This window comes from Cornus florida, unplaced genomic scaffold (genome assembly GCF_030987335.1).
Source record: "Cornus florida cultivar Cherokee Brave unplaced genomic scaffold, ASM3098733v1 CherokeeBrave_3.0.0_Hap2_Chr04, whole genome shotgun sequence".
NCBI classification, from domain to species: domain Eukaryota; kingdom Viridiplantae; phylum Streptophyta; class Magnoliopsida; order Cornales; family Cornaceae; genus Cornus; species Cornus florida.
The window spans coordinates 3,979,140-3,997,755 of NW_026775574.1; the positions used below are offsets into that span (position 1 = coordinate 3,979,140).

At 36.1% G+C, this 18,616-nt stretch overlaps 1 pseudogene; it reads left to right on the top strand.

Annotated features, from left to right (window-relative positions):
- The first annotated feature begins 343 nt into the window (after positions 1-343).
- On the top strand, positions 344-18,202 carry LOC132304626 (vacuolar-sorting protein BRO1-like; annotated as a pseudogene).
- Positions 18,203-18,616: the final 414 nt, after the last annotated feature.

Genomic DNA, 18,616 nt, shown 5'->3' on the forward strand with positions numbered 1-18,616 from the left:
AATCTATATACACATATATATAGGAAGAAGATAGATTACAAGAATTTGGGGAAAGTGAATTTGGGGAAGAAGATGGATTGTGGGTTATACAAAGAGAGACTAGGAGTTGATCTATTTTGTATTTTGTGATACTTGATAGCTTTATTTCGACCAGTGGCGACTATGGTAGGGCTGTCTGTGAAATGATGGTGGTGGGTATGAATTGGTATGAGTAGGATTTCTAGGGTATTTTGGTTAATAAAAAAAAATTATATTGAATAAATTGGTAATTGAATGAATCAAAAAGTAATAATGTCAATCAAATCAAGGAGTGTCTTATTCAAAAAAATGATCAAGTTATACTTCAAGAGTGTCCGTTGTAATTAACCAAAAACAAAAAAAATCATACTGGGTCACTACTTTCCCACGTAACCCCATTCTCCCACCCTTCACCCAAACAATAATAACTAAAAATAAAACCAATCAAACAGACAGCACACCTCCCTTTGAGTCCTTCAAAAGATCAAACCATCCTCTCAGAGCACCCCCATCCCCATACACCCTTCTCTTCCCTCCTGTCATCCTTTCTCTCCCCTCAAAATTCTCTCTCTAGAAACCTTGTCCTCTGGTTTTGATAGCATTTCTGGATATGGCGGTTTCAAGTGCTTTTGCAGGGGCCAAGCTCGAGACTCTCCTCCTCGGCAACACTTCCTCAACGAGGTCGTCGCCGTCTCAAATTGGGGTGTTCTGCAAACCCACTCGGACCAGAAGAACCCTAATTCAAAGAGGGTGGGCTTTTTTCAACCCCACTATCAGGTCTGAGGTTGCTTCTGATGTATCGGTTCAGACCTCTGACAAGATCGACACCAACTCGGCTTCTTCTTCTAGCCTCTTGCTCTCGAACAGCTCAAAACCTCCGCTGCTGATCGTATGTCCAAATTTCTCTCTTATTATTATTATTATTAGGGTAAAGTGCAAATAACCCCCCTGTACTATTGACAAATTGCAACTAACCCCCCTAAACTAAAAAAAACCCCCTAAACTATGAATTTGTTGCATTTCAGTCCATTCCGGTGACCGACTTAACCGGAAAAATAAAAAGTCTGAATTGCCCTTATGATTATATATATATATATAAAGAAATAAAATAATAAATAAACATATATATATATATATATATATATATATTTCTGGTTTTAAACTGAATTTATATATATGTGTTTATATATATATATAACATTGGAGATTGAAGAGAGAGAGAAGCATCAGGCTGGAGATTGAATCATGAAGAAAATGAAGGAAAAAGATGGTGGCGGCGGCGGCGATTATGGTGACGGAAGAGGAGGTAAGTCGGCGATTATGGTGACGATGCGGAGTCGACGCGTCAAAACCCAAATCATCCTCATCGCCGCTGGGATCTCGCTGCCGTCATCTCCTGCGCCTGCCCCGCCACCGTCTCTTGCGGTGACAGCTGGAACGAGCTCGGATGGTGGAGAGGACCGGCGAGCAAGGTGGGCTGAACGGCAATGGGCTGGTTCGGCCATGGTTAACTCGCGGCGATGGGCTGGTTGCGGCTTAGCTGCACAGCGGCCGAGCTTCGCCTCATCCACCAACCTCCCTGTTCCGATCGGGACGGTCACCCACTTCTCGTTTTCATCGACCCCAAATTACTCCGCAATCATTCTCCACAAGTGCTTCCACTTGAACAGATCGCCGTTGCTGCAATTGAAAGCTTCGTTGCTCGCATACGGATCCATCGCCGCCCATACTAGTGCTCCGCTATCAGACCGGAATTCGACGCCACCGAGTAGCAGTTCCATACCGCCTTCGTTCCCGAGGGAGAACCAGAGATTGTGATTGAAGGGGGTGATGGCAGTGGGTTAGTGGGGGTTTGGTTTCACGGTGTGTGATGGGTTTGATGGAGAGAAGGTTAGGCTGTGGTTGGTGATGACGGGTGATGGTGGTGGCGGGATTGGGGTGGTGGCTGTGGGTTTGTGTACTGGTTCGATTGGGTTTGGTGGTGTGCCGTTGAGATGCCGATGGAGGTGGTAGTGATGGTGGTGGGTTTGATTTCGTTTAACGGTGTGTTTTGGCATGAGTTCAGGAGGGTTTCGTGGTGGTTATGTTGGTGGTTGCGGACGGTGGTGGTGGTTATGTTGGTGGTTGCAGAAGGTGGTGGTGGTCGTAGACGACGGTGGTGGTGGTTATAGGATAATTTGGTATTTTCATATATAGAAGGGCATTATTGTCCAAAAAACTTAATTTGTCTGTCGCGTGTGAATCACGCGCTCATTTTTGGACGGCCGGTCACCGGATGGGGTGATCTGTAACTTTTTTGTATAGTTTGAGGGGTTTTTTGCATTTTTGGTAGTTCAGGGGGTTAGTTGCAAATTTCCCCATAGTTCAGGGGGGTTATTTGCACTTTACCCTTATTATTATTATTATTATTATTATTATTATTATTATTTGTCTATATATTTTGTAATTCTATTCAATTGTGGTAATGGGTTTTGAATTTTTTTGGAAATGGAATGTAAATTCCACTTCAATTTTTTAGTTTTATTTTACTTCCTGTTTAATTGATTTTTATTTCTAGTTTTTTCGTTAACTGATTTAGTTCATTTAGTTTTCATAATTTAGATCAGTGTATCAGAAAATTTGCAAGCACCAACAAAGAAAAATAACAAAGAAATGAATGAATATCATAGCTTTACATAATTTTTATGGGTTCCGGCAATTGGTTTGGGTGTAATTTTTTATTCTATGATTTGACACTAATTTCAAAGGCCACTGGTTTCAAATTATTTGGTCCAGAGTAGTTCATCAACTTGATTGGCGAGGCTCGTTTCGGGGACTGAAGATGGTTGGAGAAGACGACATGGTAAAGACGCGCCTTGATGGTGGTGGTGACCAATTGACTGTTTAAGGGGTATTTTGTCCAAAACATAACCCCTTAAACTACCTTCAGTTAAAATACCCCTCATTGAGTCTTTTTTTTTTTTTTGGCTAAAACACTTCATAAGGGTTTTTTTTTTTTTTTGGCAATTGGCCCTTATTCTTAAAAATATTAACTTTAGGATCCCGTACCTAATTCACTTCAGGCCTCTTCCTCTTCTTGTCGCCCGGTACATGCTCTCCCTCTCTCCAATCTATTTTCTCCATTGATTTTAATAAAATAAATATGATTGATTGTATTATGATTTTGTTCAATTTTTTATTTTTGAATTTTATTTCTTGTTATTTAGCCTAAAAATCTTTTCATTGGTCATGATTATTGTCTCCAATGCTTTATTTTTAAATTTAATTTCCTTTTATTTAAACTAAAAATCTTTTCATTGTTTATTGATTATTAATCACTTTTATTAAGTAGAATTTGTTAAAAATTTATTTTACTACACATTTGAATTTATTGAAATTTTGTTTTAATCCCTTATTTTTTTTTATATTATTTTTTTTAATAGATCAATATAACATCTATTATGGAGCGGTTTGTTAAACTGCAGCAGGGAGCGCGTGGATCATTCATGATAAAGGGTCAGAAGAGAAGCAGCATTACTTCTACTATTCGTAAAAGTGGTATACTATTAACTTTTGTATGAGATGTAACCCCTATGCCACATATTGGTTGCAGGCGATCTGATCAAATAATATTAATATGGAGTGAGTAATCTATTATGAGTGATTTTGTTCAATTCATCTTATTTTTTATTTTATTTTTATTGAAGTATCAAATAATATTACTATTGGGTGAGTAATCTATTACTCACTTTGTCCCATATTAGTTGTCCACGTCGAAAACTTTGACTCACTGCCACCTTTTATCTTTGAGTCATTTGAGATTATTTTTAGTCAAATATGTAGTAAAATAAATATTACCTCCGTACCATATTAGATGTTCACTTCGAAAACTTTGACTCACATAGGATATGTAAAGAATGTAAGAATGTGAAAGTGCATACAAAATAATAAGATAAGATGGAATATGCATATGTTAGGCGATAGTGTGCATGTGGGTGCCAAAGATATCTAAAGTCATACTACCTTTGTCCCATATTAGATGTCCACCTCGAAAACTTTGACTCATAAAAGATAAGATGGAGTATGCATATGCTAGGTGACAATGTGCATGTGGGTGCCAAAGATATCTAAAGTCATAAACATCCTATGTTAGATGTTCACCTCGAAAACTTTGACTCACAAAAGATAAGATGGAATATGCATATGCTAGGTGACAGTGTGCATGTGGGTGCTTTGGCACCCACATGCACACTGTCACCTAGCATATGCATATTCCATCTTATCTTTTGTGAGTCAAAGTTTTTGAAGTGAACGTCTAATATATATATTTTTTGATAAGTAAAAATAATATTAAAAAAGGTGTTCAAGAGGGGAACGCGTCCTAATTACAAAAGTGGAACCCGGACTAAGGCCCCAAAGAATCCAAGAAAGTAATTAAATCATTAGAAGAGGAACAAAAGCTCCTCTTCACATAATTGAAAAGAGAATGAAGAATGTAAAGTTTGACCATTGCCATAGGCGACTCTTTCCCTTCTAACATTCTGCTATTTCTCTCCTTCCAAATGCACCACTATACACAATGTGGGACAATTCTCCAGAAATCGCGAACTTCTCTTCTCACTCGACATCCTCTCCAAACATGGATTAATTCTTTAGTAGATCATGGCATTACCCAACACATGCCAAACAACCCAACAATAAGATTCCAATAGTCGTTCGCCATAGGGCAATCGCGAACATACACAATGTGGACGTCTAATATGGGATATGACTTTAGATATCTTTGGCACCCACATGCACACTGTCACCTAGCATATGCATATTCTATCTTATCTTTTGTGAGTCAAACTTTTCGAGGTGGACATCTAATATGTGACGGAGGTAGTATGACTTCAGATATATTTGGCACCCACATGCACACTGTCACCTAGCATATGCATATTCCATCTTATCTTATTTTTTTGTATGCACTTTCACATTCATTAAATATCCTAAGTTTTATGTTATTTAGTATAATGAGAGTGTGTGGTGACGGAAAAACTAAAAAATAATGATGCAATCACTCAACACACAACTTCTAAAGAATTTGATAGGAAATTGTGATCAAATGGGATCATTTGGGAAAAAAAAAGTGAGAAAAAAAAAATAATAAAAGCAAAACAAAACAAAATATTAAAAAATATTAGCCTATAAAAATCAAAATCACAATATCCCCATATTATTATTATTATTATTATTTTGTGTGTGCCGGTCTGTTGGGGAATTGTAATCTTGATTTTTATTGGTTTAATATTTTATTTTGTTTTTATTACTATTTCTCTCATAACACTTTCCTATCAAAGCGTGTTGGGTGTTTACATCATTATTTTGATTTTTTCTTCCTCACACACTTTCTCTCCAATAATCCTATTAAATGTGTGTGTGTGTATATATATATATATATATTCTGAATAACAGAACACTTGTGCTTTTTACAGAAGTTGTGAAGATGAAAGAGTTTCATTAGCATTCTTATCTCAAGTGTGTGTGTGTGTGTGTGTATATATTGTGGTTCATTAGGTTATCTTTTATTTTCAGTTTGTCTTATCAAGTACTATCAATCTGAACCTATAATATGCAGTGATATGCTCATTTCAATGTAATCAACTTAAATTTCTACTATATTTATAAGTATTCGAAAACTGTTTAAGTACTACCAATCTGAACCTATAATATGGAGTGATGTGCTCGTTTAAATGTAATCAACTTAAATTTCTATTTTTTAGCATTCGAAAACTGTTTCTGGAAACTGATCCAAGCAAGTCCTTGGTATCTTTTTTTAATACAATATGTGTATGAACTGTAATACATTGAAATTTCTGTGATCATCAATTTGATCGTCTTTTCCATCTTCTTTTTCTTTTCTTTTTTTTAAAGTCAATCTCAATTTCAGCCCTGTGATCCATCGAATCTCCAATCACATGCTTGCCATCGACGAGAAGAAGACTGTGTCTAGCAATCTCTACGGTCTGCTCCGCAGCTACATCGTCTTCAATTACTCTGAAGGCGAGGCCAAGATTGTGGAACAGGACCTCCAAACCCTAAAGCAAATGCTCTTCGAGCTTGAATGTGCCGCCAACTCTCTTTCCGCGTGTCGCAACCTTCTGCAAAATTACTACAAGGCCCTTGTCACCGTCGAGTGTTGGTTCCCGAACTCACCACATAACAATCCCGTCGACGCCATCACGTTCACTTGGCACGACTCCTTCAAGAACAAGCAGAAGGCGTTGCAGCAGAGCTTACATTTAGAGAAAGCTGCTGTGCTGTTCAATCTCGGCGCTGTACAAAGTCAGATTGGGTTGTCTTTTGACCGGTCGTTGATCGAGGGGAGGCGCCAAGCTTTTCACTCGTATATGGTGGCCGCCGGGGTGTTTGCGTTCTTGAGGGACAATGCGTTGATGGGCGGTTCGACGACTGTGGTTGTTTCATTTGAATGTGCGGGGATGTTGGAGAGGCTTATGCTGGCGCAAGCGCAAGAGTGTATGTTTGAGACTACAATTGCAAAGGGGAGCACTCCTGGTGTCTCTGCAAAAATCTCTAGGCAGGTTAGTACTTGTTGTTTTGCATTGTAGTGGTTTTCTTTAATTGCTTCAGCTTGCGAATGTTTTAGTGGAGAGTTAAATTTGATTTTTTTTTTTTTTTTTTTCTCATGCTGCGTAATGAACTTTTGGTCCATCAGTGATAGAGCCGAGAGATTCCAAACTGCTGTTTGATTCTACTTAGAATGAATTAAAATATATAACGCAACCACCACTAAAAATTTTGCATTTAATATTTGTGTGTTTTTCCCACTTATCAAAAAAAAAATATATTTGTGTGTTTTTCCTGATTATGTACTCGTAAATTTGGGCTAGGTATGGCATTCTAACTTCATAGGCACTAAGATTCTAAAATCAATATGTTTGGTTTGGAATTTGAAACCCTAAGGTTCAGTCATGCCAATGAATTGGGGATTTTTTATGAGAGGGATGGGAGTTATGGACATGGTGTTGTGGGTTTTACAGGAACATTAATATACAAGCAAACCGTGTGATTAGTTTTATACTTTCATATGAAATATGATTATACACATGAATTTTTCCTTGAATCTGTCAATTACCTCATTGTCATATGGCATTATTTTACCCCATTTCTAAAATCAATATGTTTGTTGTTGTGGGTTCTACCAAGATGAGGCTCGTTTCTAATGTATAAAGATTGTTTTGAAATAAAAAACTACAGTCATAGCGGATTTGAAATAACAGACGGACAAGTTTAGTATTATATACATGCTCTCAGATAGAGTTTGGATGAATTTACTGTAATGCAATGAGAAAATATTTTGGAGGTTTGTCTAAATGTTGAAAAAGGATTAACACAGCTTAAGGCTAGTACGTACTTGTTTTAATTGGAATGAGAAAAAAGAAAAAATACAGAAGATGGAGCCAAGCTTTCATTTTGGTAGTTCAAATATGTGGGCTGCTACTCATTTGGGTTGGCTATGGTCACTTGGTGCTTATACATATTTAACGCATTATTGGATCAGGGAGGTGCTGCATCATTCACTCTTTTTGATGTTTTTTCTTTTAAATATTATCCTTTCAAATTATATCCAAAATGCTTTAAAATGGGTGTGATCACAGGTTGGGCTCTATTATGAGGAAGCTTTGGCGGCGCTGAATGTTGCACCTCTCAACCAACATTTTGACCAGATGTGGATAACACATGTCAAGTTGAAAGTGGCCTTGTTTCATGCTGAAGCATGCTATAGATATAGTTTAGAGCTGCATGAGAAAGAAGAGATTGCTGAGGAAATTGCACGGTTGAAGTGTGGAATTACTGCTTTATCCAAGGCAAAGAAGTCATCCTCAAAGGGGACTGCACAGCAGCTTTTGGATGCAATGATTAAGTTGGAAGCCGCTCTAAATCGAAACCTGGAGAGGGCTGTGAAGGAGAATAATAGAGTTTACCTAAAGAGGGTTCCTGCAGCCAGCTCTTTAGCGCCTCTTCCAGCCTTTTCTGTTGTTAAGTCTCTGCCAATGAACAATGTCTTTGATGTGAGCACAGAGAAGATGTTTTCAAGTCTTGTTCGTGACAACAGTGCAAAAGAGGTAATTAAGTCGTTTTCTTTTCTAAAACAAGTAAGTGCAGTCCGAATGAAGCAATGTAAGGAGTGAATAACATTACCCTCTATGGTTTTTGTTTTATATATTTACAGGATATTACTTATCAAAAAAAATATATACTTACAGAATATCAATTAACATGATATTAGCATTGTTACGAGTGTTGATTTTTGTTTCATCACTTGGTTTTTCTACTTCTTTATATGTTGGGATCATGGGAGACCTATGGAGTTAAGGGACTCATTTTGGTCGCTCCTTGCTTTTAACTATCTTCTTTTGAGAAATTATTTGTATTATTGTCAATCAGACATGGTCGTTCAACAGATTGTTTGATTATTTTTTTTTTTTCCTGGGTCTTGGCAACAAGCTACTTGATTCAGTAATTTATTCTCCTGTCCTACAACATTAGCTTGTTTAGATGTGGACTGCTTTATTAAGTTTCCCTTTTCCCCGTGTTAAATTGTTAATCGATTAATTTTTTTCAAAATTACTTTCTGTGTGAGGATTAGTAATTTAACTTTTTTATATGTATTAGAACAATTATGTATATATATATATATATATTTATGTTGGGCCAAATTGTAATTATGTATAGTTAGTGGCCATTCTGTAATTAGGCCTTTCTTAAGTTTGTGTTTGTGTATGTTGTCCCTATTTCGTTAGGTTTGAAGATGGTGAAATAATATAGCCTCCATTGAATGTTCTCTCTACTCTGTTACTTTACAATATGCATTGTGATATGTTATTTACCAGATAGAAGCTGCCCTACTGACATTGGATGCCAATGAAGATGCTATAGTGGGGGCCATGAAGCAGAGAGTGGTAATTTCATCCTTTGAGACTATAAACTGCAACATTATTTTGCAAATTTGTTTTCCGAGTATAATAATTAGCTTTTTGCTCTTCCTATTTTTATTTTTATTTTTATTTTTTTTCTGCATGTAAAGTCCCTTTCCAATTTCAATGCTACTGTTTCTTGTTTACTTGCATCACATTGTCAGAATATATATGCGTAAATCTTTCATTGTAAAAATTCAACAATTTTATTTTTTGGATTGTTAAAGTACATTCTTTTCTCTGCCATCATAGACATGCTTAAATTTAAAATTTTAATATAACTTGGGGGGCAAGGGCTACCTAGCTGTTGGTGTATTAGTGATGGTTCTTACTCTTTCGAAGTTGATATATCTTACGAGCTACGATGACATACTCCTTTTATTTTGTTTTAATAAATTCATCTCTTCTGCCCAGCTGTGATATGTCCTATGTGTCTATGTATTAAACCCGTGTTACTTTTTTCCTGTAACATTGTGTTTTATATGATGTTAATACTTCTATACCTTTCATTTCCTATGTTCTACATTAATCTATGACTTTTATCTAAACTATTCGCATTTTTTGTATTTCTTTGTACCATGTTATAATAAAATGAGAAGATGGACAAGTTTCGTAATCTTTTCTTAAATATGATTTTGCAATAAAAAATGATGATTGGCTTTCACACACATTAACCAATGGACTTATAATAATCAGCCTACATGACATAACATATTTTAATATGGTGGTGTTCTGTTATCAACTGTAAAGAAAAGTTGTTTCACGTTTTCAGTACTGTGATCCACCAAATCTCCGATCATGACGGTTCCGACGCTGTTGCCGGCCAAGAATACCATGCTTGCTATCTCCAAGAAGAAGATGGTGTCCGTGGATCTCTACCGTCCGCTCCGCATCTATATTGTATTCAATTATTCCGAAAGCATGGCACAAAAACTTGAAGAAGAGCTCGGAACCCTAAAGCAAATGCGCTCCGATATCGAAAGCGCCACCACTGACTCTCTCAAAGGCTGCCGCGACCTGCTGCAAAATTACTACAAAGCCCTCTCCGCGGTTGAGTCTCGATTCCCGATCTCACCAGATAAGCAACACCTGAATGCCATCACGTTCACTTGGCATGACGCCTTCAATGAAAATCACAAGGCCTCGCAGCAGAATATAAACATAGAAAAAGCTGCGGTTCTTTTCAATATTGGCGTGGTGCACGGCGAGATTGCGTTGTCCTTTGACAAGTCGTCCACTGAGGGGAGCCGGCAGGCCGTGCACTCGTTTATGGCGGCGGCGGGGGCATTTGCGTTCTTGAGGGACAATGCCTCGATGGGGAGTTCGGCCACCGTGGATGTTTCGGTTGAGTGTGCGGGGATGTTGGAGAGGCTTATGCTGGCGCAAGCACAGGAGTGTATGTTTGAGTATGTGATTGCCAAGGGGAGCACTTATGGTTTCTCTGCCAAAATCTGTAGGCAGGTTAGGTGGTATTGTTGTTTTGGAATACTATTATTTATTTATTTATTTATAAAGTTGTTTATAACAAATTTTTGCTATAGTTTGGAGGGTAGGGATGGTAGTAGAATCACAGTAAATAGATGGATTTGCACTAGGAAAAGTGGGACCAGCTTGATCTTGAGTATGAGATAGAGGTGAAGCAGGAGTTAATAGATGGATTTTCCTCTGTTTGCCTCTAAGCTTTAGGGACCCAAACCTTGCCTTTGAAGGTCTGGATTGTATAAAATTGGTTGTGGTGAAAATAATAATATAGCAAATTTTGTTTAACAGAGATTCTTTGTTTCATAGAACACCAAGAACAACTCCTATAAGAAATGCAAAAGGATTCCTAAATGATAAGTTTATGGCACGAGTGATTCTGCTCCCGTTCTGATTTCATTCGTTTATATGATTTTTGTTTGGTTACAATTTAAAATTTAAATTATATCCAAAATACTTTAAAAATGGTGTGATCACAGGTTGGGCTCTATTATGAGGAAGCTTTGGCAGCGTTGAATGTTGCACCCCTCATCTAGCTTTTTGACAAGAGGTGGACAACACACGTCCAACTTAAGGCAGCGTTGTATTTTGCTGAGGCATGCCATAGATGTAGTTTAAAGCTGCATGAGAAAGAAGAGATTGCTGAGGAAATTGCACGGTTAAAGTGTGGAATTCATGCTTTATCTGAGGCAAAGAAGTCATCCTCAAAGGGGGCTGCACAACAGCTTTTGGATGCAATGAATAAGTTGGAAGCCACTCTAAATCGAAACCTGCAGCCTTTGGACACAATGAATAAGTTGGAAACCATTCTAAATTGAATCCCGGGGAGGGCTGCGAAGGATAATTATAGAGTTTACGGAAAGAGGATTCCTGCAGTCAGCTCTTTAGCACCTCTTCCAGCACTTTCAGTAGTAAAGTCTCTGCCGATGAATGATGTGCTGGATGCAAGCATGGAGAAGATGTTTTCAAGTCTTGTTCCTGACAGAACCACAAAAAGCTCGTATGAAATGCATGGTAATATATATATATATATATATATATATATTTGTTTTCTTTTTTTCAAATTTAGATTTTCTGGTTGGGAAATATATTAACACTCGATTTTCCTCCACTTGATTAATAAATGAAATGACAAAATTGCCCCTCAAAATATTTTTTCTAATAATTGTGGAGTGAATGGTTTTTTTGATGGGTAATTATGTCGTTTTCTTTTTGAATGAAGCAACGTAGGGTGTGAATAACATTACCCTCTCTGGTTTTTGTTTTATATATTTACAGGATATCAATGGACATGTTATTAGCATTGTTATTAGTGTTGATTTTTATTTTTTTCTACTTCTTTATATGATGGGAGAACTATGGAGTTGAGGGACTCGTTTTGCTATGATGGGAGACCTATGGAGTTGAGGGACTCGTTTTGCACTATGTTCTTTTGGGAAATTATTTGTATCATTGTCAATGAGAGTCATTCAACAGGTTGTTAGGATTTTATTTTATTTTATTATTATTATTATTATTTTTCAGTCTTGGCAATAAGTTATTTGATTCAGTGATTTTTTCTCCTGCGTTACAACATTAACTTGTTTAGATGTGGACTGCTTCATTAAGCTTTCCCTTTTCCCCGCGTTAAATTGTCAATCGATTAAGTGTTTTCAAAATTACTTTCTATAGGAGGATTAGTAATTTAACTTTATAAGATGCATTGTTTTGTGTTCTTTACCAGATGGAAGCTGCCCTACCGACATTGGCAAGGCCTATAATGTCTTTGGATGCCAATGAAGATGCTAAAATGGGGGCCCTGAAGCAGAGTTTGGTAAGTTCATCTCTCTGTTCTTGCGAATTTGTTTTATGAGTAAAATAATTAGCTTTTTGCTCTTTCTATTTTCTTTTTCTGCATGTAAAGCCCCTTTCCAATTTCAATGCTACAGTTTTTTGTTTACTTGCATCACATTGTCAGGATATATATATATATATATATCTTTCATAGTATAAATTCAGTTGTTTTATTTTCTCGATTGTTAAAGTATTCTTTGCTCTGCCATCATGGGCATGCTAGCTGTTGGTGTATTAGTAATGGTTTTTACTCTTTCAAAGTTGATATATCTTACGAGTTACACTGACATACTCCTTTTATTTTGTTTTGATAAATTAATGCTGTGATATGCCCTCTGTGTCTATGTATTAAACTCGTGTTACTTTTTTCCTGCAGCAGTATCTTTTACATAATGATAATACTTCTATACCTTTCATTTCCTATGTTTTACATTGACCTAACACGTGTATCTAAACTATTCTTATTTTTTGTATTTCTTTGTACCATGCTCTAATAAAATGAAAAGATGGACAGGTTTCATAATATTTTCTTAAAGATAATTTCGCAATCCAAAATGACAATTGGCTTTCACACACATTAACAAATGGACTTGCAATAACCAGCCTACATGACATATATTTTAATTAATTAATTTTTTTTTTAATCTAAAACACTGGACATGATGGTGGCATGATTATTTGTAATTAAACTTCAATGTATATGAATGGCAGTTCCTTCTCTCTGCTTTTATTGAATTAACAAATGGACTTAAAATAACTAGCCTACATGACATATTTTAATTTTTTTTTTTTTTTTTAATCTAAAACACTGAACATGATGGTGGCTTGATTATTTGTAATTAAACTTCAATGTATATGAATGGCAGTTCCTTCTCTCTGCTTTCGTTGAATTAACAAATGGATTTAAAATAACCAGCCTACATGACATATATTTTAATATGGGTGTTTTTTTAAATCTAAATCACTGGTCGTGATGGTGGCATGATTCTTTGTAATTAAACTTCAATGCACATGAATGGCAGTTCCTTCTCTCTGTTTTTGTTGAAGGATGCCTTGAATTACATTGCTTGGCTGTTTTCGTAATGGCTAGACTCACATGATCTAGTGATCTTATTAATAATTACACTTAAGAAATTAATGTGTATGTTAGATTCTTTATTGTTATGCATTGAATGTAGAAATTGTATAATAAGAGTGATAATGGACATAGTCTTATTTCAATGTAACATGTTCGTTATCCTATGTGGGATGATGGGAGAAAAAGATTCAAACTAGATCAACCTTTCTCATTATTTCACATAAAGTTGCTCTTCTAAGACTGGGATTTGCATCTTCATGCTTGTCATCTTGAGTTTTACCATTGTACCAAGCAATGATCGTTATCTTGAGGTTGAAAGTATGGATTTTGAAACTAAAGGACTATTTTGTAAATTTTGCATCAATGCTAGAGATTTGAATTTTAGATAACAAATGTTTACTATAATTTGTGGAAATTCTATTGGACTGAATATAGGCATGTTAGAAGGGCATCACTACTTGTTTGAAAATATAACCAAGTGTGTTACTCACAATACTGTTGGGACAAATTTTCTTAATGACAATTGTCGGATATTGTCTTGTACAAAAACCAAATATGGTCGGGAAACAACCTCTATGTACAGATAAGGTTTGGGTGCATCCGATCCTTCCTATACCCTACAATGGCAGGAGCCTTGTGCATTTTGCTAACTCTTTACAAAAATCAAATACGGTAATGTATTCAAATATGAAATAAAAAAGAAATTTATTGTTATATGCTCATGTGTCAAAACTTTACCCAACTTGGAAACACCGCTACAAAGTTTTGTTGCAATAAGTTTGCTTGTTGACTGGTGGATTGGTATGGCTTATCAACATTTGGAAGACCAAGTTATCAACTGTAAAGAAAACTTGCGTATGTGCACAGATGCCTGTTACTAATGAAGTGTTTCATGCACATGACATGCCCCTTTGCGCTCGATTAAGTATGAAAATTTGTGTTAGAACTAGCTTCCAATATTTTTCAACATTGAACAGAAACTTCCCTAAGCTAGTTGAGGAATGCGTAACTAAATTTATTATGTTACTAAAAGCAATTTGAACATGTCACATGTCAAAAAGTTTTTGATGTTATAATTAACTAGTTTTGACTTTACTGTCCATTTCATCACCTTTTTTTTTGGTAAGTAAAAGATTCATGCACCACAATTTCCAACCCGAACCCTCGACCTTCCATCTGGAAAGTAGAGTAGATACTAAAAAAGCTGTGGTTATGTCTTTGTCTATTATACATACCGGGAGTGTTGCTACATCGTTAGTAGGTCTTACTGCTTAGAGTTTTCAGTATTTGTTCAGTTGTTCTTCTGAGTTGCTATATTATTAGTTGAATGAACTAAATAAAATTGTTAAATTCAGGGAAAAAAAATAAATAAATAAAAATGTTCATAGGAGGATATATTGGGTAATAGTTCTTACAAATTAGTGAATAAATGAGAAAATGGATGAAATGTATGATCCTTTTCTTCACTTCATTTTTGTTAATTGCGATCATCATCATTATTATTATTTGGAAAGGTTATTCTTACTTTCATTGTCAGCAAAGTTACATTATTTCATGTGATTAAGTACCATGCACAGATAGTTCCTTCAATCTTGCTTTGTTATATTTGCAGAGGCAGATAGAGACTCTTTGTGCTCAACAGGTACGTTTCGAAGATATGCTTAAAGAGATGAAGAGGAAGGTGTGTATAGTTTATTTATAATTTTATTGTTGTAGCATGGGTACAAGGCCACAAAAAAAAAAAAAAAAAAAAAAAAAAAAAAAGGAAGAAGAAGAAGGGACTCCAATTCCATGAGATTTATATCTGCACTTTTTTCAAATAGAGGTGTGTGTGTATAGAGAGAGAGCACACTGAGAAACCACCATCTCAGTCATCATTCCATTAAACTGCTAAATCCTCATATCCATCACTGCAATACCATCTCCGGCTGCCTTCCTTGAACTTGTTCTAGATTAAAAATAGCTACCAAATCTGTCCTAAACCTTAATTTGGAGTTGTGAGAGAGATGGATAGCGCAGAATTTTACTCACGAAGAGGTGGGTTTTTATTGATGCATATGATATTTAGAATTCTGAATAAGATGATGAGATGGCAAAAAAATATTGGCAAGATGCCAACGTGTATGAGCATGCATGAATGTGAACCAAATTAAACATATGATTTTATCATGTGGGAGAAAGACATGCTCATTTGAATTAGTATTTTTACTTGGCAAGAGATGAAGCTTTTTGCAGAGGAATTATGTGCCATACTTTTCACTCTGAATCAATGTTAACCGAAATGTTTTTGTATTTGAGAACATTCATGCAGATTGGGTTAGGTTCGATCAAATATAGAACCCCACCACAAACTTGAGTAGATTTTGAATTATTCCTCCATATTATCCGCTACCCAACTTCAGGCCTTGTGCGGGGCAGTTTGTTTCATATGTCGAGTCACATTGCATCCCTAATTCTAATGTGCATAGGATGTGCCCCCTCGGTGCCTATAAATCATTTACTTTTATCCAACAATTGACGTGATTGATACATGTTGATTGTTTGAGGCAACATTTTTCTTTTCTATTTTTTTTTTTTTTTAATTTGTAATTTATATCATCATTTAAGGCATTTGATTATGACAGAGAAGAAATTGTAATGGGATGCATTGGCCGCAGTGGATTTCTTCCTTTATGCCTCTATAGTTTGGGCTTTGGCATGATGGATTTCTTGGCTTAGAGGGGGTTTACGTATTTGCATCCCTTGGATTTGCTGGAGGACATCAAATGGCTCCCTTGATTATGGAGTTTTTGGGTTATTCTTTTGACTAGTTTGTCTTGCTTTATTGGTTGGGCATCTTGTCCACTCTTGCACATATATAATTTTGTTTTACAAAATGTCTCGTTTCTTCGTAATAAAATATTCTTCATGATCTTTGATGATTAGAATCCATCAAGAAGCATAGGGTGTCCTAGATTTGTAGCCTTTGATGCAGTTACTGTGTCAATATATTTGTCCAATTAATCGAATACTGAATAAGAGACTTATTGGCCAAATATATATGCTATATGATCTATTGTTCTTTCAGCTTCTATGGATATTAACAGTGTATAAGTTGGGATATAATGTGGTAAAACGGCCTTGGGTTTCTATGAACTATGCATCCAAATTCATAATTTTGGATAGAAAATTACTGAGTGAGTACAAGCAAGGATCCAGATTCTTAGTCAGTTGGTGTGAAAATTTTTTTGATACCAAATTTACAAAATAATTTTGGATTTGATCCAGATTCACTGGAATTGGTTTGAATCACTTCATTATTGTTGGGGCCAGCAAATAATTATTGGTCAAAAGATTCTTAACAGAATCTCATTTAATGATTATTTATTATTAACGTGGGACAAATTGTGAGCGAGTGAAGCCTCTTCCTGAGCTTCTACATCTTCTTAAACATCATGACTATCCAAACAAGAGGCGGAATGAAATGGCATCTGGTTATGTGATACAATTTTAGGGGGTTCCTCGTCTTATTGTGTCAAGATTCTTTTTCCTAAATAAACTGTTGAGGTTGTATTTGCGGATCATCGTGCATTTCCTGCCTTTCTGCATCACTTTTACAATGGATGGAATAAAATCATCATGCATATAAACTATAAAGCGTCGTGCATTATTTCATTCCGGTTATTGTACGTGCTGCCTTTCTTTTAGCATGCAGTTGGTTAGGCTTATCGTATATTTGGTTTCAGGGTGATATCTCTCCTAAGTCGATGACTTCCATGGCTCTTATGAGGATCTCTGCAGAGAGGTGATAGCAAAGTCGGACCACATTTGTGAAGAAATTGCACAGAATATTGAGGCACATGAACAATTGTTAATGCAAATTCAGGTTTTTGTGTTTTTTTTTTTGCCTTGCATGGTTTTTAAATTTCGCCTTTTCTTCTATTGTGCTTGGCATAAGAAGAGTTGCACTATTTTTTTTGCCTCTTTTACAGAGTATGGGGTTCCATCTTCTGAGAACTTGGTTGGATAAACAGCTCACCTATCTCTTGTACGAATTGATCCTTAGTGTTGAAAGGAAGAGCTATTTTTCCCAATTTGATTCTATTGACTCTTCAAGAATTGTCTTTGTTGCCGTTATTCATTCATTTTCTGCCTTGATCAACAGAATTTGGTTTCAAATGGTAGTTTTTGATCTGTTATATATTTAAAAAAATGCCTTTTAAGAACTTTATGTTCCTAAAATGATCTTAATTCCTGTTTACAGGCTCAAAATGATGACTTTGCTGCTATGTTCAATCTTGAAGATTATAAAAGTAGGTCTTATTAATTGTAGATTGAGTGCTGTTACCTTTTCTTATTTGTTCAGTTATTCATTTCTTGTTTAATGGGTATATATATATATATATATATATATATATTCTTGATTTTATGGTTCAGAGAAACAAGAAGCCCAGACAAGAGGAGGAGAGCAAAGAGAAGGACGGCCGGGAAATGACGCCACAACCAGCGGCGTCAGCAGTGGAAGGTGGTCGAGAGGAAGAAATTGAGTTCCCCCGCCCAACACACTACAAAATCAGATAGTGCACCACATTACCCAATCAGAAACTATCCAATCCATACTCGGCACTTGTTCAACGACGAGAATCCCATTCCTATCCATCCTCCGCAGTTGCTCAGTGACAAGAATCCCAATGCTTGTGCGGTGATGTAAAAATGGGTTGATGTAAAATATCCAACAAACAAAAGCAGTTTGTAGATAGTAAAACATTACTTATACAAGGTAAATTAAAGGAGCAAGGCCACCATTTTAGATTGCCTGCTTAAACTCTATATAAAATCTTGCTTGATTGCTTCATTCTCAGGAGTGTCTCAGTACTTTGTGATTACACCATAAATATTTTTCAGTTGGAAAGGTTGTCGTATCCAATTCCAATTGGAAAGGTGGTATGCAAAAGCGTAATCATGAAGTAACACGTGGCTTCATTTGATGAAGCCATTTGGTAGAAGATATGCAGTTGGAAAGACGTAGACTTTCCAAGTGGACACGTGGCAAACATATAAAAAGCCATGTGTACTTTTGACTTAGTCATCAAGAATGACAATTTCTCCACTCCTATAATATCTCATAGTTTGTAGGAGTCACTCCAAGAATAAGGCAACTATTTGCCTTATTTAAGTGAGGAGGTTGCTAAAAATCAGCAAAGTGGGTTGAAAACATGATGCATTTGCCAGAGAAAAATGAGGAAAACGTGGGACACGTGTCAGCCAA